Source organism: Rhinatrema bivittatum, chromosome 2, assembly GCF_901001135.1.
Source record: "Rhinatrema bivittatum chromosome 2, aRhiBiv1.1, whole genome shotgun sequence".
In the NCBI taxonomy this organism is placed as follows: domain Eukaryota; kingdom Metazoa; phylum Chordata; class Amphibia; order Gymnophiona; family Rhinatrematidae; genus Rhinatrema; species Rhinatrema bivittatum.
The window spans coordinates 416,682,850-416,710,467 of record NC_042616.1 but is presented as its reverse complement, the minus strand read 5'-3'; the positions used below and the strand labels follow the sequence as shown (position 1 = coordinate 416,710,467).

Genomic DNA, 27,618 nt, shown 5'->3' with positions numbered 1-27,618 from the left:
TGAATAAAGACAAGAGAAACAAGTTTGTCCTACCATGGGCTTGCTGCCTCATACCTTCCTGCCCAGTTATCATACCACCATAGGGAACTTGCTGCCACATGCCAAACTAACAGCTAGAGTAGTAAGAGGGAACTCATGCAAAACCAGAAAATCAGGAAATAGAAAGACCAGATTTCTGCTACAGAATATGGGAAAATGTTTCTATAAGAATATCCCTCACAACTTACCTTAAAAGCTAACCACACTCATTTGTGAAACTATTTGCATACTCTGAATATATTTCCATTTCATTTGGAAAGCCTATTTCACAAGAAAATCAAAATTCCACCCAGTATCTTGGGATTTTTGTGCCACTCAGCCTTGTTCTATACCCAGACCTTACATATTGGAGTTCTCTTGGCCACTGTACGTTGCTGTCATACCCCAGGACTTACACCTTGAGTTCTTCCAGTCTGGGGGGTGCTGCCTTGCACCTTGCATGCTTTGGTGTCTTGAAGTCACTCTTTCTGCTGCTTGACCCCTTTATCAGTGCCTTTCTTCTGCCACCTTTTCTGCTGTGTATCCCATTTATGGTACCTTAGGATGCTGATTATTCCGATTGGTCATTTGCGGTGCCATCCCGTGACTGGCTGCACTTACATGTGGAAGCTGCTGGCACCTCTAATGCTGCTCATATGGCAAGGACACTGCTGCCTTACTGCTTCTTCTGGGCCCACTAGGCACACATGTGCAGTATGCACTATGTCAGAGGTTCCATGATAGGAAAACACTGGAGGTGTTGAGAGATGATGACAAAGCTGGCTGGGGATTTAAACCCCAGTCACACTCCTAGCCGGTGCCTCAGCAAAAGGGCCTCCTACCTCGAAAGTGCATGATGCTCTTGTTCCTACTCATCTCGTCCAGCCTTGCCATCCCTGCCTGCCTTGTCCAGCCCAGCCTTGTTTCATCTCTCCAGCTTGCCCTGCCTCATCACTCCATCTTGCCTAGCCTTATTGTATTTAGCTTTGCCTGCCTCCCGGCCTGTCCTACTATATCAGTCCCTCTGGCCTCATCCTTGATTTCTTCGTAGACTGACTCCAGGATACTAACTACTCTTGCTTGCCGCCTGCCACTGACCCTTTCCCTGGATACTGACTGCTTTTGCTTGCTGTCTGCTTCTGACCCTTGCCTGGCCCTAGACCTTCCTTCATACCGTTCCTTCAGAGACATTTTCCTAAGTCTTGCTGGCTCTCAAAACCCAAAAGCTCAACCGGTAGGGAAAAGGGCTGGTAAAGGTGAAGCTCTAGACCATTCTCCTTATAAAGTATCTCCACCAGCTGTCAGTGTGGGCCTGCAGAGTTCACCTCCCAGCAAGAGTCAACTCCCGTATTACCAATGATAATTTTTGTGCCTTGAAATAACCATCAGGGGTTCATGTCACTGTTGCTGGTGCTCTCTTTTGGAGCTTTGGAGTGTTCGTACCACTTTTGCTGCTTCTATTCTCCTTTCACAATGACTTGGAGAAATCTTGCCAATGCTGGTACCCTTGGCCCCTTTACGAAGCCTTAACTTATTCATGCCACTTTTAGAGCCACTTTGCACAGTCTTTCTAGGTACCTTGGAGTTTGATCCCCTTTCTGATGATTTATTCCCACAAGATCTAAGACAATTAATTAGAAAACCCTAATTCTGGAACCCAATATAAGCTGCAATGCTTCCCCCACTGACTGTAATGGCAAACGAAAAATGAATCAAATGAAAAAATAAATATTATCTGATACCCTTTCCTAACTCCTTGAATTGTTTTTGAACATTCATTAACGCATTGTCCAGAGTATTTGTACCAAAGTGCATACCGTATTTTTCGGACTATAAGGCACACATAAAAACCTACGATTTTCCCAGAAATCGGAAGTGCGCCTTATAATCCGGTGTGCCTTATATATGGATTTTTCTCTAGCACAGGCTCGCACTCACCTCTAGGCCTCCTCTTTGCGGTCGCCGCAGGATGGGCTCTGCAGTGGCCCTGCTACCGGGCCTCTTCTTCTCGGTCCGTAAACGCTCCACTTCTGCGCGCGCTGATGCTTCCCCTCCTTCCTGCCCACGCGGCTCCGGCAAAGTTTACTTCCGGTGACGCACAGGCAGGAAGGAGGGGAGCATCAGCACGTGCAGAAGTGATGCACAGGCAGGAAGGAGAAGGAGCATCAGCACGTGCTACTGCCGACCGCGTATGCGACCTGCCAGCGGGTGAGTGCGGCAGTCCGCGGACATAGCTCACGGACCACCAAGCATAACAAGCTGTCCCTCTACCGGTTTACCCGGATTCCTCCTGACCCGAGCGCAACCGACCTGCCAGCGGGTGAGTGCGGCAGTCCGCGGACATAGCTCACGGACCACCAAGCATAACAAGCTGTCCCTCTACCGGTTTACCTGGATTCCTCCTGACCCGAGCGCAACCGACCTGCCAGCGGGTGAGTGCGGCAGTCCGCGGACATAGCTCACGGACCACCAAGCATAACAAGCTGTTCCTCTACCGGTTTACCCGGATTCCTCCTGACCCGAGCGCAACCGACCTGCCAGCGGGTGAGTGCGGCAGTCCGCGGACATAGCTCATGGACCACCAAGCATAACAAGCTGTTCCTCTACCGGTTTACCCGGATTCCTCCTGACCCGAGCACAACCGATTAAAAAAAAGGCTCTGAGCCGTGCAGTATCTGTGCTCCAGCATTAATGTGCGTGCATTCAATAAATGTTTATACCCACTACTCCAAAATGCCTCCTGTTAAGAGACATGCTTATGATGCAGATTTTAAGCTTAAAGCTATAACTCATGCAGTAGAGCATGGAAATAGAGCAGCTGCGAGAGAATTCAACATTAATGAATCTATGGTGCGTAAGTGGAGGAAACAAGAAGATGCCCTATGCCAAGTAAAGAAGACCAAACTGAGTTTCCGAGGAAACAAAGCAAGATGGCCACAGTTGGAGGACAAAATAGATCAGTGGGTTATCGAACAGAGAACCGCAGGTAGAAGCGTCTCCACTGTCTCTATTCAACTCAAAGCCACAGCGTTAGCACGCGACATGGAGATCAAGGACTTTCGAGGAGGTCCTTCATGGTGCTTTCGTTTTATGCAAAGGTGTAATCTCTCCATCCGCACCAGAACTACTGTCTGCCAGCAACTGCCAAAGGATTATGAAGAGAAGCTGGCCATTTTCCGCACCTACTGCATAACCAAGATAAAAGAAAAGAATATCCAGCCAGAACACATCACTAACATGGATGAGGTCCCCCTCACTTTCGATATACCCGTACAACGTACTGTTGAGAAAACAGGGACCAGTACGGTATCTATACGTACCACAGGAAACGAGAAGTCATCTTTCACTGTAGTTCTCGCCTGTCAGGCTAATGGCCAGAAACTACCACCCATGGTCATTTTCAAGAGGAAGACTTTGCCAAAGGAAAAGTTTCCTGCTGGTGTCACCATCAAGGCTAACCCAAAGGGCTGGATGGACGAAGAGAAGATGATTGAGTGGCTGAGGGAGGTCTACGTCAAGAGACCGGACGGCTTTTTTCACAAATCCCCATCCCTATTGGTCTATGACTCCATGTGCGCCCATTTGACCGATAATGTCAAAGCCCAAGTGAAGAAAACTAATTCAGAGCTTGCCGTAATTCCGGGTGGATTAACCAAAGAGCTCCAGCCGCTAGATATCGGCATCAACAGGTCATTTAAAGTTAAATTGAGAGCAGCGTGGGAGCGTTGGATGACAGAAGGTGACCACACATTCACCAACACAGGGAGGCAACGCCGGGCGAGTTATGCCATTATGTGCCAGTGGATCGTGGATGGCTGGAAGAAGGTATCAGTCTCCAGTGTCATCCGAGCTTTCATGAAGGCTGGAATCATCACTGAAGAGCTAAGCAGCAGCAACGAGACCGACTCGGATAATGATGAGGGGGACCCGAGCATGCTTGATATAGAAATCGCCCAACTGTTTAACTCAGACACTGAAGATGAAGGATTTGATGGATTTGTGGCGGTGGAGGAATGAAGTTGTTTTTCTGTTTTGTTTTTTTTTACCGTAACTGAAAGAAACTAGAGGAGGAGGCTGCTGCAGCTATCATGTGTGCTGGGGGGGGGGAATGAGAGAACCAGCCAGCCTGAAGAGAATGTACCGGTATGTGTGATTTTGAGAGTGTGCATGTGTAACTGTGAGTGAGAACCTGTGTGTAAGTGTATATAAGAGAGACAATGGAACTGACTGGTCAGGGAGATGACTGGAGTGTGTGTGTGTGTGTGTGTGTGTGTGAGAGAGAAAGTGATTATGGGAATGAGAAGCCTGTGCATGTGGAGACAGCTAGCATAGGAGTGAGAAACATGGGTGTGTATGAGATACAGCATGGGAGTGAGAAGCCTGTGTGTGTGTGTGTGTGTGCATGCATGAGAGAGAGACTGATCGGAAAGGAAGATGTGATGTAATGCCTGAGGGACGAGTTATGCCACTATGTGCCACTATGTGCCAGTGGATCGTGGATGCCTGGAAGAAGGTATCAGTCTCCAGTGTCATCCGGGCTTTCATGAAGGCTTTCATGAAGGCTGGAATCATCACTGAAGAGCAAAGACAGACTCGTTACAACTGAACAAGTTGAGAGTTATTGTTGAGAGTTGAATAAAGTTCAGTAAAGTCTGCCCTATGGTCTGAGCTTTGTTTCATTTAATGCGATGCGCCTTATAATCCGGTGCGCCTTATAATCCGGTGCGCCTTATATATGAACCTGGACGCCATAGCAGGCGCTCATTGGTAATGCGCCTTATAATCCAGTGCGCCTTATAGTCCGAAAAATACGGTAATAATATCCAGTATACCTCTACCCCTTTTAAAATTTCTCTAGCTATTGTGTGGACTCTACGTGATTCTGAAAGCTGAGACACCAGGAAGACCTCGCCTATGGTCATTTCCCTACTCTAATCTCCTCATTTGGATACCTCTGCAATCTCTTTCAAAGTCCTTGCTAAAAAGAATCCCCTCAGCAACTTGAATCCCTACTTTGAATATCTTTAATAGCTGGTGTTTCACCACATATGTGTTGTAAAGGTTTTAGAGAAACAAGATGGAGAGGTAAGGCATCTGTGATCCACAGTTTGATTTTTCCTGGAGCTGAAGCATGATGGATTCCCTTCTTTTTGAAGGCCTAATTGTTTGTAGTACTAGATAAAATGATCCCTAAGTTGTTCTTTTATCCATTCTAGCTCAGCTCTAAGTCTGGCAATTTCTTTCTTTAATTTGGAGGGCTGAACACTTATGATGATGTATCAAAGCGTTCACAAAGTTTTTCTGAATAATGTAGCCCATACAAATTGCTCTGCATGATTTCCCTTACCTGTCAACTTACTTTATATCAGTTAATCTAAGAATAAGAAGTGACAGCAAGGACTGTTTTGGATAAATGAGCAGGTATTTCACAAAAGCCCACCTCCAATCAGAGATCAGATTCTTTCTTCAAAAGAATTGCACCAAACACTACCTTAAATATCATTTTGAAGAATAAATGTCTTAGTAAAATATACTATAATCAGAATTTGATTACTGAATAACATGGTTTGAATATCCAAAACTGCTGTTTCTATTATCCCAAACTCAACTAACTCTATTTGGGTCATTTTTCATATGTCTGATAATGAGATTATCTAAGTAGAAAATTTGGAATGAATTTATGGTTCCCTATGATCCCTAAGAAGGCTCTCATTTGCTTTTAACTAAGGAGACATGGCCAGCTCTGAATTGTCCCTGTTTTATTTATTTGCAATTTTAACAGCACCACCAATGACATAACCCAGATATTTGGCCTCTGCCAAACCCACTACACACTTTTTTGGGTTAGCTGTTAATGCTGTATGCCTCAGTTTCAATTTTCTTAAATGGATCTTCTAGTCAGGACTATATATAATTATTTCATCTGGGTGTGTAGCTGAATACTGGACATAAGGACTTAGTTTATCCATTAAACTCTGGAATGTAGCAAGAGCACCATACAAACTAAATGGGTGGACAATATAGCAGCATAAGCCTCTGGTGTAGAAAAGGCATTTTGGGGTCCATTATAGCCGTTATACATAACCAGCTAATGAGTAATGTATATTCAGCAACACAGCCATTCTACTGAATATACCTGGCTATCATAATTATAACCAGCTAACTTTAGGATAGTCCTACAGCCCTAAGAACATAAGAATATGCCATACTGGGTCAGACCAAGGGTCCATCAAGCCCAGCATCCTGTTTCCAACAGTGGCCAATCCAGGCCATAAGAACCTGGCAAGTACCCAAAAACTAAGTCTATTCCATGTTACTGTTGCTAATGGCAGTGGCTATTCTCTAGGTGAACTTAATAGCAGGTAATGGACTTCTCCTCCAAGAACTTATTCAATCCTTTTTTAAACACAGCTATACTAACTGCACTAACCACATCCTCTGGCAACAAATTCCAGAGTTTAATTTTGCGTTGAGTAAAAAAGAACTTTCTCCGATTAGTTTTAAATGTGCCCCATGCTAACTTCATAGAGTGCCCCCTAGTCTTTCTATTATCCAAAAAAGTAAATAACCTATTCACATTTACCCATTCTAGACCTCTCATGATTTTAAACACCTGTATCATATCCCGCCTCAGCCGTCTCTTCTCCAAGCTGAAAAGTCCTAACCTCTTTAGTCTTTCCTCATAGGGGAGCTGTTCCATTCCCCTTATCATTTTGGTAGCCCTTCTCTGTACCTTCTCCATCGCAATTATATCTCTTTTGAGATGCGGCGACCAGAATTGTACACAGTATTCAAGTTGCGGTCTCACCATGGAGCGATACAGAGGCATTATGACATTTTCCGTTTTGTTCACCATTCCCTTTCTAATAATTCCCAACATTCTGTTTGCTTTTTTGACTGCCGCAGCACACTGAACCGACGATTTCAATGTGTTATCCACTATGACGCCTAGATCTCTTTCTTGGGTTGTAGCACCTAATATGGAACCCAACATTGTGTAATTATAGCATGGGTTATTTTTCCCTATATGCATCACCTTGCACTTATCCACATTAAATTTCATCTGCCATTTGGATGCCCAATTTTCCAGTCTCACAAGGTCTTCCTGCAATTTATCACAATCTGCTTGTGACTTAACTACTCTGAACAATTTTGTGTCATCTGCAAATTTGATTATCTCACTCGTCGTATTTCTTTCCAGATCATTTATAAATATATTAAAAAGTAAGGGTCCTAATACAGATCCCTGAGGCACTCCACTGACCACTCCCTTCCACTGAGAAAATTGTCCATTTAATCCTACTCTCTGTTTCCTGTCTTTTAGCCAGTTTGCAATCCACGAAAGGACATCGCCACCTATCCCATGACTTTTTACTTTTCCTAGAAGCCTCTCATGAGGAACTTTGTCAAACGCCTTCTGAAAATCCAAGTATACTACATCTACCGGTTCACCTTTATCCACATGTTTATTAACTCCTTCAAAAAAGTGAAGCAGATTTGTGAGGCAAGACTTGCCTTGGATAAAGCCATGCTGACTTTGTTCCAGAGATAGCTGGATAAGTTAACCAGCTAACTCTGCTCCTCACCAGAATGTATCCCACCTGCCCCTAGAATTCCCAAGCAGTTACCCAGCTAGAATTTAGGCAGATATGGGATGAATATAGCCGGGAAAGGCATTTAAATGATAAATATTATGTTATCCATCTAAATTTCAGTTGAATATGGACCTGGAGACCTGACTCGGGCTTCCCCGCTCCTCGGGTTGCCTACGTCATTACATCAGTACCTCCCTTGCTGTGCAGCTCCACCCCTCGGGGTTGCCTCTACAGTATACCTCCTGTAAGAGCTGTCCACTCCTCGGGTCTGCCTAGCGCCACCCCCTTCGGAGGTCTCTGCCCAGGTACTGATCTCCAGCCTGCCTGCTTACTGTGGGGGTCCCTCCTTGCTGTGTCTCTTACCTCGCTCCACGGGACCTCTCCATAGATTATCACCCAGAGCTCCTGCTGTACCTAACCTCGCCTCCTTACTGTGTGGACCTGTGGGGCTCCTCCTCACAGGTAGCAACAACTCTCACCTCAGGCCAAAGGTCCACAAACCATTACAGCAATATTAAACCAGCTAGTTTAGTGACCAGTATTATAGAACTGGACCTTTTGTTATTTGATTCTTTAGTTTTCCTGGGTTTTGGTATTTATGTGACTTAGTTTAGTTTAGTTTAGTTTATTGTATTTCTATACCGTCACATCAGACGTGCCTTCACAACGGTTTACAGGGTTTAAAACATATAATAAATACAATACATTTATAAAATAGTAATAACTAACTCTGTTAAAAAGTATGAAATAAGTTAGTTATTAAAAGCAGTAAAAGTAAAGTAGGTCAATTAAAATATAAAATCAAAACAAATAGTCAAAATCACAAAAACAGCAGACAAACCATAAAAGACTGAGCCCATTTGGATGACTTCCTTCCTAATTTCCAGGATTCTATAAGACCTATCTTTTACTTTTTATGCTTGGTTATATGACAATATTGTGATATAAAAAGCTTGCACTTGCAGGTTAATTATAAATATCATTATTGTGACTAATCATTTCATAAGCCTCCTGAATATGCATAGGGAGGCAGCTCTTCCAACATGAAGAATTCATAGTCTTCCATCTTAGCCTTCACTATGACTATTGCTACCTCATAATCCTCTCTAGTATTCTAGGGTTTAAGAAGGTTTGTGAGGGTTAGTTTTTTTTTTTTTTTGCATCCTGGTTGTCTGATTTTTATAAATAATGTCTCTTTTTCTTTCTAGTACTTTCCATGATCTTTGCCAAAGGGCCAGCAATTTATACTTCATTAGGATCATTACATATTCTCATAGATGTGGTGATCTCCATTCAGCCTACTTATTATAATGTGTGTGCTGATTATTCTAAGCGTTTTGCTTGTGCTGTCACAGTGGGGCCACCTGTACAATTTGATCATTTATTAGTTCAATGATATTTTACTCTAGACTTGGCTAATGCTCCCGGATTTCCTTAGCAATATCTGATATTTCTCTGAGATGTCATTGCAATAATAATTCATGTGGAGATAATCCCATTATGGTCTGAGGAATTTTCCTGATTGCAGATATTAAGTGGGAAAGGAGGTTGTTACAGTTCTTCTAATCCTGCTTACCATTTTCCTCAATATAATTTTGAGGGTTTGATCAAATTATTTGACTAAGCTGTCTGTAGGTGGTATATGAAGATTCTTTATAAGCTATATATTTAAACATTTATAGATTTCATGCATCATCCTCAAACAAATTGGATACCCTGGTTAAGGCCATCTTTAGATTGGAGGAGGGCCTCCTTCAATAGTGAAATATATGGCTTTTCATAGATATCACACTTACTGACAGGTATTCATCCTCTCAAGTCTACTGCTGAATAGCCTGTCCCCATTAAGGCTTGTACAAAATTCAGTGGCACAATTAATCTACCACCAGTACTGTTGCAATCAGGAACACCCCCCCCCCCCCCCCCAATCTCAAATCACTACATTGGCTCCCCATCTGCTTCCCCATAAGATTTAAGTTTCTTATGATTGCCTATAAGTGCATTCACTCTGCAGCTTCTCGTTACTTCTCATTTCCCATACACTCTTCTAGGAATGTGAAGACCAAACAGTTTTGTTTTGTTTTTTGTTTTGGAAGGGGGAGGGCCATTTTTCGGTTTGTTTTCTTGTTTATTTGGGTCGGTTCATTTGCCAAACCAAAAAAAACCCCATAAAACCACCCCCAAAATGGCAAAAAAATAAACTGGATAATATCTATTTTTAAGCAGTATTATGGTCATTTATAATCCTCAAAATTCTGAAGATTCTATATTTAATTTTTTGTCGGATCTGCCTCTTCCACATTTGACAATACAGCCAGCAGAAATGCTTGCAGTGCCTATTAAAGAACAGGAAATTGACTAGACTACTAAAATTTGAAACTGGGGAAGATGCCTGGTTTAGTTGGCCTAAGCATGGAATTTTCTAAGACTTTTTGGCCCAATCTACTATATTTATTGAAACAAGTTTTTGATTTTGCCTTGGAGAGAGGGTTTTTTCAGTTAGAATTCAACCAGGCACTACTCACAGTGGGGCAGATTTTATAAATCTACGCACACGCGTACTTTTGTTTGCGCACCAGGCGCGAACAAGAGTACGCGGGATTTCAATAGATACACGCGTAGCCATTAAAATCCGGGGTCGGCGCGCGCAAGGCTGTCCAAAATCGGCAGCCTGCGCGCGCTGAGCTGCGCACCCTGCCTCCGTTCCCTCCCCTCACCTTCCCCTCCCTTCCCCTACCTTACCCACCCCCCCGGCCCTATCTAAACCTCCCCCCTACCTCTATCACGAAAGTTACGCCTGATCGAAGCAGGCGTAACTTTGCGCGCGCCGGGCCGGCTGCTGCGCTCCATGTTCCGGTCCAGGGGCTGGTCCAGGGGCCGCTGTCACGCCCCCAGAACGCCCCCGGGCCGGAACCACGCCCCCAGACACGCCCCGGAACTTCGTCCCGGGGCTTGCACGTGCTGCCGAGCCTATGCAAAATACGGATACGTGCAGCTAAACGTGTATCTATTGAAATCCTGCGTACTTTTGTTCACACCTGGTGCCCGAACAAAAGTACGCGCGCGCGCTCTTTTTTAAAATGTACCTCGGTATGTGTAATATTCAAAAGCTGACTCATGCTCTCTGGGATCCGTTTTATTATGTATGTTTCTCTGTGAGCCACTGCAGGCCTTGGTATAGGTGGCCAAAAAATATAAATAAATAATACTTCTGCAAATAAGGGTGGGGTAATAATCCGTTTAGATGCTGAAAAAGCTTTTGATAAAGTACAGTGGCAGTATATGTTTCATAATTTGGAAAGTTATGACTTTCTGCATACTTTTCTCTGATGGCTGAGATTATTATATTCAGACCCACAAGTGCGGCTGATCATTAATGGTTAGGTATATTTACCATTTAATTTACAGGGGGGCACAAGGCAGGGTTGCCCCCATGTGTTAATGGTTGAACCTTTGGTTATCGAATTAAAGCATCACCCAGCTTTTCAGAGTCATTAGGTGCCTTGGAGCAGAAAATTTGTCTTTTTGCAGATGATATGTTATTATTTGTAGCTGGTCCTATACAGTCCTTGAAAACTATTGCACCTCTGTTTGGCAATATTGCTGGCCTTACAATTAATTTTGATGAATTAAGAACATAAGAACATAAGAAAATGCCATACTGGGTCAGACCAAGGGTCCATCAAGCCCAGCATCCTGTTTCCAGCAGTGGCCAATCCAGGCCATAAAAACCTGGCAAGTACCCAAAAACTAATTGGAAGTACTTCCTCTAGATAAGGATACGCAACAAATTTGGCAGGATACTTTTCCATTTAGAAGGAAATCTTCTCATCTTAAATATTTGGGATTGTGTTTTACATCCTCAGTGAAAGAACTACATACCCTTAATATTGTTCCACTTTTAAATTTATTTCTCCAGCAGTTGCAGGTTTGGATGTATCTTCCCTTGTCTTTGTTTGGTACAGCTGCTTTGTTTAAAACAGTGATGGCAAACTCCAGTCCTTGAGTGACACCAACAGGCCAGGTTTTCAGGATATCTACAATGAACATACATGAGAAAGATTTACATGCACTGCCTCCATTGTATGCAAATCTATCTCATGCATAGTCATTGTGGATTACCTGAAAACCTGGCCTGTTTGTGGCACTCAAGGTCTGGAGTTTGCCATTATTGGTTGAAAATGATATTACTTCCTAAACTACTAAAACATTTACAAATGCTTCCTTGTTGGCTTTTACATAAAGATAGAATTTGGTTAAAATCTATGGTCTCTAGTTTTCTATGGAAGAATAAGTCCAAATGCAAAAAGTATGCGATATTGATAGGAGAGGTCACTGTAGGTAGTATTACTCTACCAGAGTTTAGATTTTATAATATTTCTTCTCAGCTGCATTTTAGTTGGGAATGGTTGACAGGAGATTATACATTTTGCTCTCCTAATTTGGTAGACAGTATCATGCACCCTTTAACTCCATGGGGTGCCTTTCATGCACCATACTGTAAACTTCCTGTTACGCTGATGGTGGCTAGGTGAGCTTAGAAAAATTTATGTTCTTGGTGGGGTACTTCCTGGCAAATATCAGCTCTCCTTCTGTTAGTAGGAAATGCATGGTTTTTCTGTGAATTACATAATAGTATTTTTCATCTTTGGAAATTTCAAGGCTTTACTCTCAGTTTTTTTCTGCTGCAATTTATACTATGTGTTCTTTTGATTAATTAAAGGCAGATTTTCATCTTCCCAACACACATTTTTATGCCTTTTAACAGGCTAGACACTATGGGGCTGATTTTCAAAGGTGTACGGGCGTAAGATACACGCGTACCCCCAGAAAACCTGCCCCAACCTCCCTCTGCGTGCGCCGAGCCTATGTTGAATAGGCTCGGCGGTGCACGCAAGCCCCGGGACGCGCGTAAGTCCCGGGGCTTTGCTAGGGGGGCATGTCGGGGGCATGTCAGGGGGCGGCGCGACGTTCGGGGGCATTCTGGGGGCGTGGTGCAGCCCGGGAGCGTTCCGGGGGCGTGGCTATGGCCTCTGGACCAGCCCCCCGACTGGAACATGGCATGCTGGCAGCCGGCCCTGTGCGTGCAAGTTGCGCCTGCCTCAGGCAGGCGTAACTTTTCCAACAAAGGTAGGGGGGAGTTTAGATAGGGCTGGGGGGGGGGGGGTGGGTTAGGTAGGGAAAGGGAGGGGAAGGCCGATTTCGGAGCGGCCTCGGAGGGAACGGAGGCAGGCTGCGCGGCTCGGCGCACGCAAGCTGCCGATTTTGCGCAGCCTTGCGCACGCCGACCCCGGATTTTAAAAGATACGCGCGGCTACGCACGTATCTATTAAAATCCGGCGTTCTTTTGTTTACGCCAGTCGAACGAACAAAAGTATGTGCGGGCGCATTTTTTAAAAATCTACCCCTATGTCTCTGAATTACATCAGCATTGTTCTCTTACTTTCCATGCAGACTCACTGGTGAATTTGTTTCTTCTTACAGATAAAAGAAAAAATAAATTGGCAATATAGTATAAATTAAGAATAGAAACATTTTCTCAAGCACTAACAACATTAAAGGTGAATTTTAAATCTTGATGCGTGCCAAAATTAGGGAATGCACAAATATCGTCGGGTTCGTGAATGCACATATCGGAACTTCTCAAAAAGGGGTGGACCATGGGCATCCCAGAATTTTAACCACAAATTTGCGCATAAATACTTACGCAATCCAGCGTGCACTGGGGTCCCCTGCTATATAATTTCTGCTATAGATGACATATAACTAATAAAACTGTTAACCCTCTCCCTGTTAATGTTAATATTGTAAAGCTGGTTGCTAAGTTATGTTATATTGTGAACCGAGGTGATGTTTTGTTTTAAAACGTGCCTCGGTATATAAGAAACCTCAAATAAATAAATAAATAAAATAAAAACAAAAAAAATCTAAGCAGATCAGCAGGATTTTAAGGGTCAGGGCTAACAGGGGGGGAGAAAGGCTATTAAACCTGGGGGGGGGGGTTGGAACACCTATTCCTTATCTGAGTGAATTGGGAATGAACTGGTGAAAACTTGCAATGGCGTTGGCGCACGTCCCTATTAAAATCCTCCATTTGCAGTGTAGAAGCAGGATTTGTGAACACGGGTGCGTGCCCACTTAATATCAGCCCACAGTTGGTTCAAATCTTTCCTCTGCAATAGATCCTTCAAAGTTAAAATCAATAACAAAGAATCGCCTTTAACAAAATCCACCCTTGGCGTACCACAAGGATCATCCCTTTCTCCAACCCTTTTTAATATTTACCTCCTCCCCCTTTGCCAATTGCTAACCGACCTTAATTTAATTCATTATCTGTACGCAGACGACGTGCAGATTCTTATCCCTATTACAGAATCTATTTCAAAAGCTCTCACCCACTGGAATAATTGCCTTATATCTATCACCAGCCTCCTCAACAGATTAAATTTGGTCCTTAATGCCTCGAAGTCGGAGCTCCTCCTTATCTCTGCAAACGAAGAAAATATTCCCCTACCATCCCCACACAACGTATACATCACCCATAAGCAGGTGAGAGACCTAGGGGTAATTCTGGATAATAGACTAAACCTAAAGAAAATGGTCAATACCACATCTAAAGACTGCTTTTACAGACTCCAGGTTCTGAAACGACTCAAACCACTTCTATTTTTCCAAGATTTCAGGACAGTCCTCCAAGCGTTGCTATTTGCCAAGATAGACTATTGCAGTGCCCTTCTCCTTGGCCTCCCCAAATCGACCATTAAACCGCTGCAGATGATACAAAATGCTGCAGCGAGATTACTGACCAACACCAGCCGCGGAGATCACATCTCACCCATCCTCAGAAACCTACATTGGTTACCAGTATATTTTAGAATCCTTTACAAATCAATCACCCTAATTCACAAATCTATCCATCATCAACTCCAACTTGACCTTGAAATCCCCTTCAAACTACACTCCTCCAACAGACCAATTAGAGATAATCACAAAGGTACTTTGAATTACCCTCCAACTAAAGCCTCACGCCTTTCCTCGACCAAAGACCGAGCCTTTTCAATAGCAGGTCCATCTATTTGGAATAACATCCCTTCAAGCCTCCGTTTAGAACCCTGTCTCATAACGATCAGGAAAAAACTCAAGACGTGGCTATTCCACCAAGCCTTCGATGATCCTCCAGACAATCATTAGTCGTCTTTTCCCTCACCTGGACGTAGAAGATTGAGGTCCTCTATCCATTCGAATGAAGGACCCTGGCACTCTCTGGTTAAAGCATCTTTTTGCTCTAACCCAAATTCCTTTTTGTATTATGTTTTTAATTCTTTCTGCCTTTACCTTTCTTCCAGCTTTTAAGCTTCCCAAGTTTTTACTCCCTGTTTAAATGTAACTTTGCCTTATTCACCTCTCTTGTTAATTACTTTTATTTATTGCTTCAATTATACCCTTGTTTTATGTAAACCGATCCGATATGGTTATTACTATGAAGGTCGGTATAAAAAAAAGTGTTAAATAAATAAATAAATATTGTGCAAACATGTGCATGAGGCCAGGCTATTGTATAACATGCACGCATATATGCGCATATGTTATAAAATAGCCACATCCCTGGGCACATGCCAGTGAACCAACACACACGTGCGCCTACATTCCAGTATGAAAGTTATCATCCCTGTGAATAAATGGACCTCAGAGTTGGGAAGTACTATTACTGTAGAATTGTTGGGAAAATTATTTGATAATTTGAAAAAAAAATCTAAATTGATTCTAAATTTTGGGACATGCCGTATAGCATCCTACATAGGAGTTATTGTGATGCAGCTGGAGTATTCTGCATGAAATTGAGAGATTCTGATGAATGCTCAAAATGTTACTTTATGACAGCATCATATTCATACTTTTTTACTTTGTATTAAATGATATGATTATTTGGAAATAGTGATAAAAATAATAACACAGGTTGTTTTGCAAAAGCCTCCTTTTACTGGAGAGAGTTTGTTATTAGGCTGCTTAGATTGAGCAGATGGTCTTTCAAAAGGATTCTTGCAATTTGCTCAAACAGCCTTATTAGTGGAAAGAACAGGTGTTTTGAAATACTGAATGGATAACTCACCTCTGCTAGCAAAATTTTGGTTTGGTTGGATCGAATGTAAATAGAACATTTGGATACTAAATGTATACAAAAATTTCTAAACAAAGATTATCAGCAAGCTTGGGAAAGGTTATATCAAGCTGTATTCTTCTCCGGGTTGATTTATAGATGGTGGAGACTTTTGCGTTGGCTTATTTAAGTGATATAGGTTGTGAATCGTGAGTGATTGAATGTCTTGGCTTGTCTTAGTTGCTGTATTGGCAGCATATATGTTTAGCTCAAAACAGATGCAACACAGTCTAATTTTAGACTTTATTGTTGATTTATGCCTTCCCAGGCCGCTGTTGCTGTTACCAGGCCCCTCCACACCTTCCTGCCCTCAGCCAATAAGCCAGGCCAAGGTTTCCCCAGGTCCCTCTGACCCCCTCTCTCCCCGCAAATGAGCCAGAGCCAGGCACTTCTCCAACCTCTATTTACTTCTTTTCTGGGATCTGCAGGAGAAGGAGGGGGCAAAAGCGCTTTCCACTTGCTCCTGCCCCATCAGTATCCATTGAAAAATAGCCCCAGCTGACCCTGAGACTGGTACCAAGTTGATATCAACATAAAGGTCAGCCAGCACCATTTTCTTGTATGGCCACTCAACACCACCCCAGTTTGTCTAAGTTGGGGGGAAGCTATAACTCTAGGGCCCTTGAGATTCAGAAATACAGTTAAATAAAGCACATCTCGCTTTGGTTTCATTTTTCCAGGGAAACTCTAGGCCAGTCTTGACTTTTTCACACTTCCTCTGTTCTTGCATTTTGGTACCTGTCATGCTGATATTAAATGGAAATAAACAAGATTATAATACCAGAATATATTGTGATGTAGATTCAGACTTCAAGAATACCTAAAAGTCTCCTTCCATAAATGGGGACACACGGCAGTCCTGGATTATAAACAAAGGACATGTTACCATACACTCCCAGCTTCAAGCAACTGGTTTTCAAAGGCTGGGAGTTCTACCTATAGATCACATAGCTCTTGCCATTATCATGGTAGAGATACGATATCAACTTCAACTCTAAAGCCACCTGTGTTGATGACTCGAATCACTATTTTTTTTTATAAATTTTATTTAACAGCTTTTTCCAGTGTACAAACAGTTTCATACGTTCAAAGTTCAGTAAGTATAAAAAATATATCAACCAGAATAACACAAATAAGAAAAACAACGCCAAAGTAGGTTGGCTTATAGTATTCAGTTTCTGGGCCCCAAATTTGTACATATTTAAAACACTCATTTTGTAAGTCATTGCGCAACAATAAGGGGCGGATTTTCAGAGCCCTGCTCGCCTAAATCCGCCCAAATCCGGGCGGATTTAGGCGAGCAGGGCCCTGCGCGCCGGTGAGCCTATTTTACATAGGCTCACCGGCGCGCGCAGAGCCCCGGGACTCGCGTAAGTCCCGGGGTTCTCCGAGGGGGGCGTGTCGGGGGCGTGTTGGGGGGCGGGCCCGGTCGTCGCAGCGTTTAGGGGGCGTGTCGGCAGCGTTTTGGGGGCGGGTACAGGGGCGTGGCTACAGCCTGGGGCGGTCCGGGGGCATGGCCGCGCCCTCCGTACCCGCCCCCAGGTCGCGTCCCGGCGCGCAAGAGGCCCGCTGGCGCGTGGGGATTTACGCCTCCCTCCGGGAGGCGTAAATCCCTCGACAAAGGTAAGGGGGGGGCCTAGACAGGGCCGGGTGGGTTAGGTAGGGGAAGGGAGGGGAAGGTGAGGGGAGGGCAAAAGGAAGTTCCCTCCGAGGCCGCTCCGATTTCGGAGCGGCCTTGGAGGGAACGGGGGTAGGCTGTGCGGCTCGGCGCGCGCCGGCTATACAAAATCAATAGCCTTGCGCGCGCCGATCCAGGTTTTTAGCAGATACGCGCAGCTCCGCGCATATCTACTAAAATCCAGCTTACTTTTGCTTGCGCCTGATGCGCCAGCAAAAGTAGGCCAATTCGCGCTATTTGAAAATCTACCCCTAAGAACATAAGAACATAAGACATTGCATGCTGGGTCAGACCAAGGGTCCATCAAGCCCAGCATCCTGTTTCCAACAGAGGCCAAACCAGGCCACAACAACCTGGCAATTATCCAAACACTAAGAAGATCCCATGCCACTGATGCAATTAATAGCAGTGGCTATTCCCTAAGTAAACTTGATTAATAGCCGTTAATGGACTTCTCCTCCAAGAACTTATCCAAACCTTTTTTGAACCCAGCTACACTAACTGCACTAACCACATCCTCTGGCAACAAATTCCAGAGCTTTATTGTGCGTTGAGTGAAAAAGAATTTTCTCAGATTAGTCTTAAATGTGCAATGTCATGTATTTGCTTGCGCGACTAATCCACTGTAAGACTTGATTTCCAAAAAGTAGCTTTCGTAAACCTAGCAGCCAGCAACCTTTGCCCCATCAGCAATGTCCTGAGTTATCCGTGACAGAAAAAGCAAACACACTGGCAATCCCACTACATATGTTTAAAAGTTCCCATTTCTCCACACCCCCTCCAACAGACATTATCAACATTTGGGAAACGTTTCCCACAATATACTGGGGTTCGCTATGTTCTGTGTAACATCCGAATCATCAAAGCAACCCCCACTTCGCACACATCTTCATTCTAAACGTCAGTGAGCACCTGCGGAGTTTGTCCTCTAAATTTACCTTCAAGCTTAGCCATAATTGACTAAGTTTAAAGTTTAAAATAAATTTGTCCATTAAACTATGCAGATCAGAAAAACTATGAGATGAAATAGAAGAAGGAACATGATGAAAAATGTATAAGAATTTGAGCAGTATATTCATCTTTAACAAGCTAATTCTTCTTGCCCAGGTAATTAGAAGTTCTCCTCAAGTGTGTACATTTTGTTTAATCTTTCCAATCAATCCAATGTAATTTTTAGTGAATAAACCTCAAAAATCTCTGGGAAAGTAAAGAACTAGATATGTAAAGCCATCTCTTACTTTCCGAGAGGTAGAGAAAAACTCAGGGTCTATGGGATAGATTTTGGATTTTTCAGTGTTAACTTTATATCCTGATAAGGCACCATGCTGCTTAAGTAAAGCTAATAAGGAAGGTACTGACACAGATATGTCAAGACATCATTGGCATATCATGATATTTTTTTGCTCCCTTCCTCCTAATCTAAGGCCACTAATATCAGCAGTTGCCTCCCAGCTGTGGCCCAAGGGTTCCATGGCCAAATCGAAGAGCAAAGGAGATAAAGGGCCAGCCTTTCAGCGAACCTCGAGCAATGTTAAAGAAAAGACATAGTGAATCATTAATCAAAATCTGTGACTGGGGGTCTCTCATACATGGCTTGGTTCCAACACAGAAATCTCTCAGCATCCAGAGATATTATTGGGAGCTGGCTCCCCGCCCCCCCCCCCCCCCCCCCCCCCCCCGATCTTAGCCATATGTAATATACTGAAGAAAGACTAAATTAATTCTTTGCTTCTGTGTTTACTAATGATGATGCTGGGGAGATACCAGTTCCAGAGATGGTTTTCAAGGGTGATGAGTCAGATGAACTGAACCAAATCATGGTGAACCTAGAAGATGAAGTAGGCCTGATTGACAAACTGAAGAGTAGTAAATCACCTGGACCAGATGGTATACACCCCAGGGTTCTGAAGGAACTAAAAAATGAAATTTCAAATCTATTAGGTAAAATTTGTAACCTATCATTAAAATCATCCATTGTACCTGAAGACTGAAGGGTGGCTAATGTAACCCCAATATTTAAAAAGGGCTCCAGCGGCGATCCAGGAAACTATAGAACAGTGAAGCCTGACTTCAGTGCCAGGAAAAAATAGTGGAAAGTGTTCTAAAGATCAAAATCACAGAACATATAGAAAGACATGGTTTAATGGAACAAAGTCAGCATGGCTTTACCCAAGGGAAGTCTTGCCTCACAAATCTTTTTTTTGAAGGGGTTAATAAACATCTGGATAAAGGTGAATCAGTAGATGTAGTGTATTTGGATTTTCAGAAGGCATTTGACGGAGTCCCTCATAAAAGGCTTCTAAGAAAACTAAAAAGTCATGAGATAGGAGGCAATGTCCTTTCGTGGATTACAAACTGGTTAAAAGACAGGAAACAGAGAGTAGGATTAAATGGTTAATTTTCTCAGTGGAAAAGGGTAAACAACTGGGCGGCCCCGGATGGATTCCCATCAGTGCTGGCCTGGTTTCAGCGAATGGCCTCGTTTCTCCAACTGGAACATTTGGACTTTGTACTGGGCAAGCAGAAGCCGTATAAACTGTACCGGGCCTGCTGGCAGGCTTGTGTTCTTCTGATGCCGACAGCTGTTCAAGAAGAGCTGCGGGCAGGTGGCTATGAGCCTGAATGGTGCAACCCAGGGTCTCAGTAGGGGGAGGGGGCGTGTGTGGTGGTGTGAATGGCGTGTGGTGTGCATGAGGCAAAGTGAAGTGCAAATGTTAGTAGTATGAGGGGAACTGGCATGGGGAGAAAATAGAAAAACCAGATGGGCTGGAGACATGAGGGAGGTCTCTGTTGTTGTTAGTTTGTTTAAACAAATTGTGTTGTATTGGATGTTCAGTATATTGGTTGTACCTGCTGAGTGCGGGATTCACTGCCTGTTCATGTTTCCTCCCAATAAAAATTATTTTGAAAAAAAAAAAAGGAAAAGGGTAAACAGTGGAGTGCATCAGGGATCTGTACTTGGACCGGTGCTTTTCAATATATTTATAAATGATCTGGAAATGAATACAATGAGTGAGGTTATCAAATTTGCAGATGATACAAAATTATTCAGAGTAGTTAAATCACAAGAGGATTGTGATACATTGCAGGAGGACCTTGTGAGACTGGAAGATTGGGCATCCAAATGGAAGATGAAATTTAATGGGAAATAAACATTCCTGTAGTTACAGATGTTAGGTTCCATATTCGGAGTTACCACGCATGAAAAAGATCTAGGCATCATAGTGGGTAATATCCTACCTAATAAACGAAGGATGACCGACGTGCCGCAAATGCGCAGTAGAGACCAGCTCTACCGCGCATGTGCGGGCGAGCACGTCGGTCTGAGCCGAAAAAAAATGGCGTCAGGAGGTAGCGGCGGCGGCGGGTGGCAGCGGCGGCGGCGGATGGCAGCGGCGGCGGCGGGTGGCAGCGGCGGCGGCGGCAGCGAGGGAGGAGAGAGAGAGGGAGGGACTGACAGAGAGAGGGAGGGACTGAGTGAGAGGGGAGGAGAGAGAGGGAGTGGGACTGAGTGAGAGGGAGGGAGTGGGACTGAGTGAGAGGGAGGGAGGGAGTGGGACTGAGTGAGAGGGAGGGAGTGGGACTGAGTGAGAGGGGGGACTGAGTGAGGGGGGAGAGAGAGGGAGGGAGTGGGACAGAGAGGGAGGGAGTGGGACTGAGGGAGAGGGAGAGAGGGAGTGGGACTGAGTGAGAGGGAGGGAGGGGGACTGAGGGAGTGGGGGGAGGGAGTGGGACTGAGGGGGAGGGAGTGGGACTGAGGGGGAGGGCGTGGGACTGAGTGTGAGTGAGAGGGAGGGAGAGAGGAGGGAGGGAGTGAGACTGAGGGGGAGGGGGAGGGAGTGGGACTGAGGGAGAGTGAGTGGGACTGAGTGTGAGTGAGAGGGAGGGAGAGAGGGGGGAGGGAGTGAGTGAGAGGAGTGGGTGAAAGGGAGGGAGGTAGGGGGTGGTGAAGAGTGAGGGGAGAGAGAATGAGGGGGAGGTGAGAGACAGAGGGATGTAGCCCGTTTTAACGGCTTAATGGCTTGTATTGAAATAATCGGCTCAGTGTGCTGCGGCAGTCAAAAAAGCACACAGAATATTAGGAATTATTAGGAAGGGAATGGTGAATAAAACAGAACAGGTCATAATGCATCTGTATCGCTCCATGGTGAGACCGCACCTTGAGGACTGTGTACAATTCTGATCGCCGCATCCCAAAAAAAGGTATAGTTGCACTGGAGAAGGTACAGAGAAGGGTGATCAAAATGAAAAAGGGGATGGAACAGCTCCACTCTGAGGAAAGGCTGAAGAGGTTACGGCTGTTCAGCTTGGAGTAGAGACAGCTGAGGGGGGATATGATAGAGGTCTTTAAAATCATGAGAGATCTTGAACGAGTAGATGTGAATCGGTTATTTACACTTTTGTTTAATAGAAGCACTAGGGGGCATACCTTGAAGTTAGCAAGTAGCACATTTAAGACTAATCAGAGAAAGTTCTTTTTCACACCACTTAAGCTCTGGATTTTTTGCCAGAGGATGTGGTTAGTGCAGTTAGTGTAGCTGGGTTTATAAAAGGTTTGGATAAGTCTATTAACTGCTATTAATCAAGCTGACTTAGGAAATAGCCTCTCTAATCCTGGCATCAGTAGCATGGGATCTACTTAGTGTTTTGGGTACTGTTGGAAACAGGAAACAGGAATGCTGGGTTTGGTCACTGTTGGAAAGAGGATGCTGGGCTTGATGGACCCTTGGTCTGACCCAGCAGGGCAATTTCTTATGTTCTTCGTGACGACATGGACCCATGGGACAGTGGTTCCTAAAGGTACAAACCAGTTACTACTACTAATTATCATTCCCATAGTGCTACTCGATGTACATAGCCCTCTACCAAAACATATAAGAGACCATCCCTACTCAGTAGAGCTTAAAAAAAGATAAGAAGAGAGTTTGGCTCCCCGAGGTGTTAGGTTCCTTCCTGGGCTATCCCTCGGGTGGAGCAGGGCGAGCGGTGACTTGGTAATCCCTGTCCAGACTCGGCCCTTCTTGACAGGGGGAGTAGATAGCCAGGGGTCTTGGGTCTTTGCCGTGGCTGCATTTTGAGGCAAGCTCGCCTCGATGCGGCCTCGTTTTGCAGCAAATGTGCCTTGGGGGGACCGGGACCTTGTTTCGACCCCCGGGGAATAGCACGAAGGTGCAAGAGACTGGGACTGCTTGGGGGGGGGGGGGGGTGGTCAGAGGCCATTTTGGCAGCACATGCTGAAGTGCAGGCTGCCATATCTGAGCCCTGGGATACTCTCCCCACACTTTTGCCTGTGGGAAAGGACCCTGCTGGTGGCAGGGGACGGGGAGGGTCTCATGAAGAAGGTGATCAGGAATCTTCCTCCTCGGACCTGGGGGCTTTTTCCACAGGGTTTGTGCTTCTCCTTCATAAGGCTTATTTAACCAGGAAGAAGCTAGTGGCAAAGATACCCTTTCCTAGGAAACCCCGGACAGCCAAAAAGGCTAGAAGGCCCGCGGAGCAGGAGGGATCCTGCGTATGCTGGGACCAGGTCTGGTGCAAGGGGATTAGGTGCCCTAGGCGAGCCTTCTCCCTTGCGCCCTCCCCCCCGGTCTCAGCCCCGATTCCTACATCGTTCTCGATCACGCCCACCGACTGTGTGGTTTTCTGGGTCGCGAGAAGGTTGGGCACTGCACGCGGCCACCAAATCTCCACTCCTCTTTGCCGCCGCTTACGGCCCCATATGGTTCGCACCCAGTGGCATAGGAAGGGTCTCCGGCGCCTGGGGGTTAATGTATTTGTGAGCCTCTCCAGCATCCCCCCCTTAATCCTTCTTGTACTAATGCTTAAGGTCACAGAAAATCAGTGGCATCTCCAGACAGAAGAATTTTATTTTGGAGGGGGGGAGCCAAAATGACATTTCTTCATCACACCCACCTCTATAGCATGGATCCTGCTTTAAAATTGGTTACAAAAAAAAAATGTTAATAAAAAAGTCCAAAGGGTCTTCTGCAAAATTTTAAAAAGCTGGCCAGTTTCACACTTCTAGTAAAATAGCCTCATTCAACTAATTCTATATGGCTATGAGAGTGAAGTCTGGAATATATAGGAAGAGACAGAATGTCAATATAAATCCTGCACCTCCAGTTCTCTAACTCTGTGCATCCACTGAAATTACCCCAAACAATGGAGCTTGGATGTTTCCCTTACAGCTCATCATACTAAAAGATATTTTCAAATTCTGGTGTCACCTCACAGTAACAGCAGCACAAACACCTTCCACTGCCAGGCACATAGTGAACAAACAGAAAACCCCGCAAAAAAGACACTCAAAATCTATACTGCAATCCCATCGTATCATAACAGTAATAACACCAAGAACTCAAACAACAATAACTCTACCTGTGAAAAAGCAAGGGTAAATATTACACTGGGTCCTAGAATACCAATACACCACCTACTGAGGAAACAAAACAAACCAGATTGCTATAGATCCCTATACAGACACTACATGCTAGCAGAATCTCTCATCATGGTCACACACACAGAGCAGAGACAGACTCTCACCAAATACAGAATACAAAATAAAGGAGCACAAATTAGACAAACACTAAAATGGAAACTCCAAGAAGAAAGACTCTGTGTATTAACAATGGAAAAACAGAGCCACCATTCCTCATAAAACAAATAAAATCAAGAAACATAAAGCATCAGTTATAATAGTAAAACCATAATAAAAGAATATTTTAAAACTACTGATAAATAGAATTTCTGTTAATTAAAATCATATACATTTTTTACAATTTCCCAAACACCAATAAAATATTTCAAAACAGCACATATATCAAATAACATCCAATAATTAAAACTAATAAGGATTTTAAAAAGCCTCTGCTGTCCCCTTCTGTGGGATTTCTTGATTTCCAGTCACCCTGATATTGTCGAGGATTAGGAGGTTATCCTCTCTCTCTCTCACGCATACTCACATGTCCATTCTCTCTCACACATACACTGTCACATATATACACATTCATGCTTTTATATCCACCATAACCTCTCGCTCTCACTGACACTGACACACTCTCAGGCTCTAAGATACTCTCTCCCCCTCCACACACAGACCCCCCACACACACAAACTCTTACTCCCCTGGATTTTCTCATACACACTCATGCTCTCACACTCACTGGCTCCCTCACATACACACAAACACACACCCCCAGGCAAGCTCCCAGTCATTCACACACACACACACACTGACCCCCAGGCAGGCTCCCATGCATTCATAAACATACACCCCCAGGCAGAGTCCCATTCATACACAGACACACACTAAAGGCAGACCCCCCTCTCTTTCTTTTGCCAGTAACCTCAGAACCTCTCTAATTCCTCTGCTGCCACCGTCACTGCTGCCGCATGGCTATTGGGGAGGCACCGATTGCTGCTACTGGCACTGAAGCCCATTCTGCTGCCTCCTCTGTGCAGGCCCCGAGGGCTTCCACTTCCTCCATGCTGATCTCGTACATTGTGAGATCCGCATAGAGAAAGTGCTACTCTTGCACATTCCCAAAGATTACATATGCCAGTCACTATAAAGTAGTTTGGGTTTTTTTACCTTTGCTGTCTGATATTAGTTTTCTAATCGGTTGGTCACAGGCTTTTTTCCCCACCTTCCCGTTCTTATTTTTTTGCCAATTCCTTTTATATTGTCTTTTTTTCTATTTATTTTCTCTCCATCTTCTTCCCTCAAACACACAGTCAGGTTCTCATTCTCACATGCTTTCTCTCTCTCTCTCTCACACACACACATACACAGGCTCTCACTGTCACATGCTCTCTCTCATACAATCATTCATACACAGTCTCTCACTGGCACATGCTGTCTGAGTCTCACACACACAGGCTCTCTCTCACTCCCACATGCTGTCTTGCTCAAGCACAGGCTCTCACTGCCCCATGCTGTCTCTCTCACACACACAGAGGCTCTCACATGCTGTCTCTGCAAGCATTCAGGTCCTCACTCTCACATACAATCTCTCAACTCATCTCATACATGCACACATACACACTCTACAGACCCTCAGCCTCTCTTTCACCTCTGGACCTCTTCTTCACGGGTTGCCGCAGGATGGACTCTGCAGCGGCCCTGATCTTCTTGGGCAGCCCGCCGCAATGTGGGATCCACGGCGGCCCTGCTACCAGGTCTCTTCCTCTTCGCAGGCCGCTGCGACTTGGGATTCGCAGTGGCCCGTAAGCGCTGCTCCTCTTCTGCACTCGCTGGTGCTCCTCCTCCTTCCTGCCCGCGCGGCTCCTGCAACGTTTTCTTCCGGGGCCGTGCAGGCAGGAAGGAGGAGGAGCACCTGCATGTTTAAACGCGACTTTTTTCTTCGGGCCGTGGTGACGTGAGCTCCACCACGGCCCTGCCGATCTGCCTGTTATGTGTCGCTGCTCAGCCACCAGTGGGATGAGGTCCACTGGTGGCCGCATGAGCCTCCCCTGCCCGGGGGCATTGGCTCCCCTCGGGATACCACTGCTCGCGGCGCCCCCTAATACTCGGCGCCCTAGGCCCAGGCCTAGTTCGCCTAGTGCTTCCACCAGCCCTGAGGCCTTGGCCTTTCACAAAACCAGTTTGATCGGATTCGAATCACTTTTAATGGGGTTTCAGCAAGCCAGTAATCACGCTGGTCTTCTCCATCATCTACCACACAGAATAAGTTTTATTTTTTAGCATTCATGTGAGTGTCATTTTTTTTCAATGATGCTTGTGCAGCACTGTCTATATAAGTTCATAAACTGTCTCAGACTGTGATTACCATGAAATGTAACAACGACTCTTGCAAAAGATATATCCCCCAAAAAACCCCATGTATTCAAATACAGTCATAAAACAAACAAATCCTGACACCAGCTGGTGTTTCGTAACCACAACTGCATCAGGGGAACATAATGACAAAAACCTATCTTAGAATGATGGCCTGCATCGGGTGAGGAAAAATGACAGTCACATGAATCAAACAAAGAAGTTAATATCTGTGGGCACTGATGATAGAAAAGAGCAGTGTTGGCTTCTTTTGTAGCCAGACATGATTACCGGCCTGCCGAAACCCCGTTAAAAGTGATTCGCGTCATCAACGCAGGTGGCTTAAGGTTTGAAGTTGACACCTTGTCTCTATTATATCGTGAAGAGATTGTTTGAGCAAGAGAGGCACTTTTTTTCATGGATGCTGTTACCATGGTAACAGACCCTTCTCCAACCTGCAACTGAGATGCTCTCCATCACTTGACTGCAGTTTTGAGGCACTCTCTTACAGTGTAAAGAGAGTGCTTACGGCAGTGGTTCTCAACTGAGTCGTTGGGACGCACCCTGCCAGTCTGGTTTTCAGGATATCCACAAAGAATGTGCAGGCGATGAATTTGCATGAACTGCCTTTATTGTGTGCAGATCTATCTCCTGCACCTTCATTGTGGATATCCTGAAAACCAGACTGGCTGGTTTTCTCCCAAGGAGTGCATTGAAAACCAGTAGCTAAAGGTAACACAATGTGTGTTTTAGATGGAATGGGAATCTGCATCTCTGGGTTTCATCATCATATTGTGTTGTAACTGCCAGACTTTATTTTTGCCAGGATGAGACAGGATATGTGGGGTTTTTTTCCTGTAGTGATCTCACCATTTTGCTAATCTTAATAGGGCATTGTTAAGGAAGCATTTCTTCATAGTTGCAGGTGGATGGATGGATGGAACAGTCCCCCAGTTTATGTGATGGAGGTAACACAATTAAAAAAAAGCATGGGATAAACACAGAGGAGCCTTAGTTGTAGGAAAGCAAGGATAAAGGTTGCAACCAAGTAGATTTTGTGCTATTGCAGTAGGCAGGACAAAAATGAGCCCTGTGGTGGTTACCTGCCATTATCTTCAGGTTCTCATTGTGGAAATGTTTTTCATATGCTGCTGTGTTATGTTAAACCCTCTCTATGACAGATACCAAGAAGGAAGAATTTTGCTTAATAAATGTATGGGGGATTTTTTTCAGTTGATTCAGCCATTTTACTTCTGGTGCCTGGTTTTGTTTGTTTTTTTTTATAGTTTACTAACTATAGTATCAGGCTTCACTGATGTTTCATTTGAATTGGGACTGTAGCAAAGTTGTTGGCGCCATACAAATGTTTCATGCAAAGCAGCCGCATGCACTA

The 27,618-nt window shown here is 44.6% G+C and overlaps 1 protein-coding gene across 1 annotated transcript in view; it reads left to right on the top strand.

Moving 5' to 3' along the window:
* CACNA1I (calcium voltage-gated channel subunit alpha1 I) overlaps window positions 1-27,618 on the top strand; it is a 592,517-nt gene that overhangs the window by 348,941 nt on the left and 215,958 nt on the right.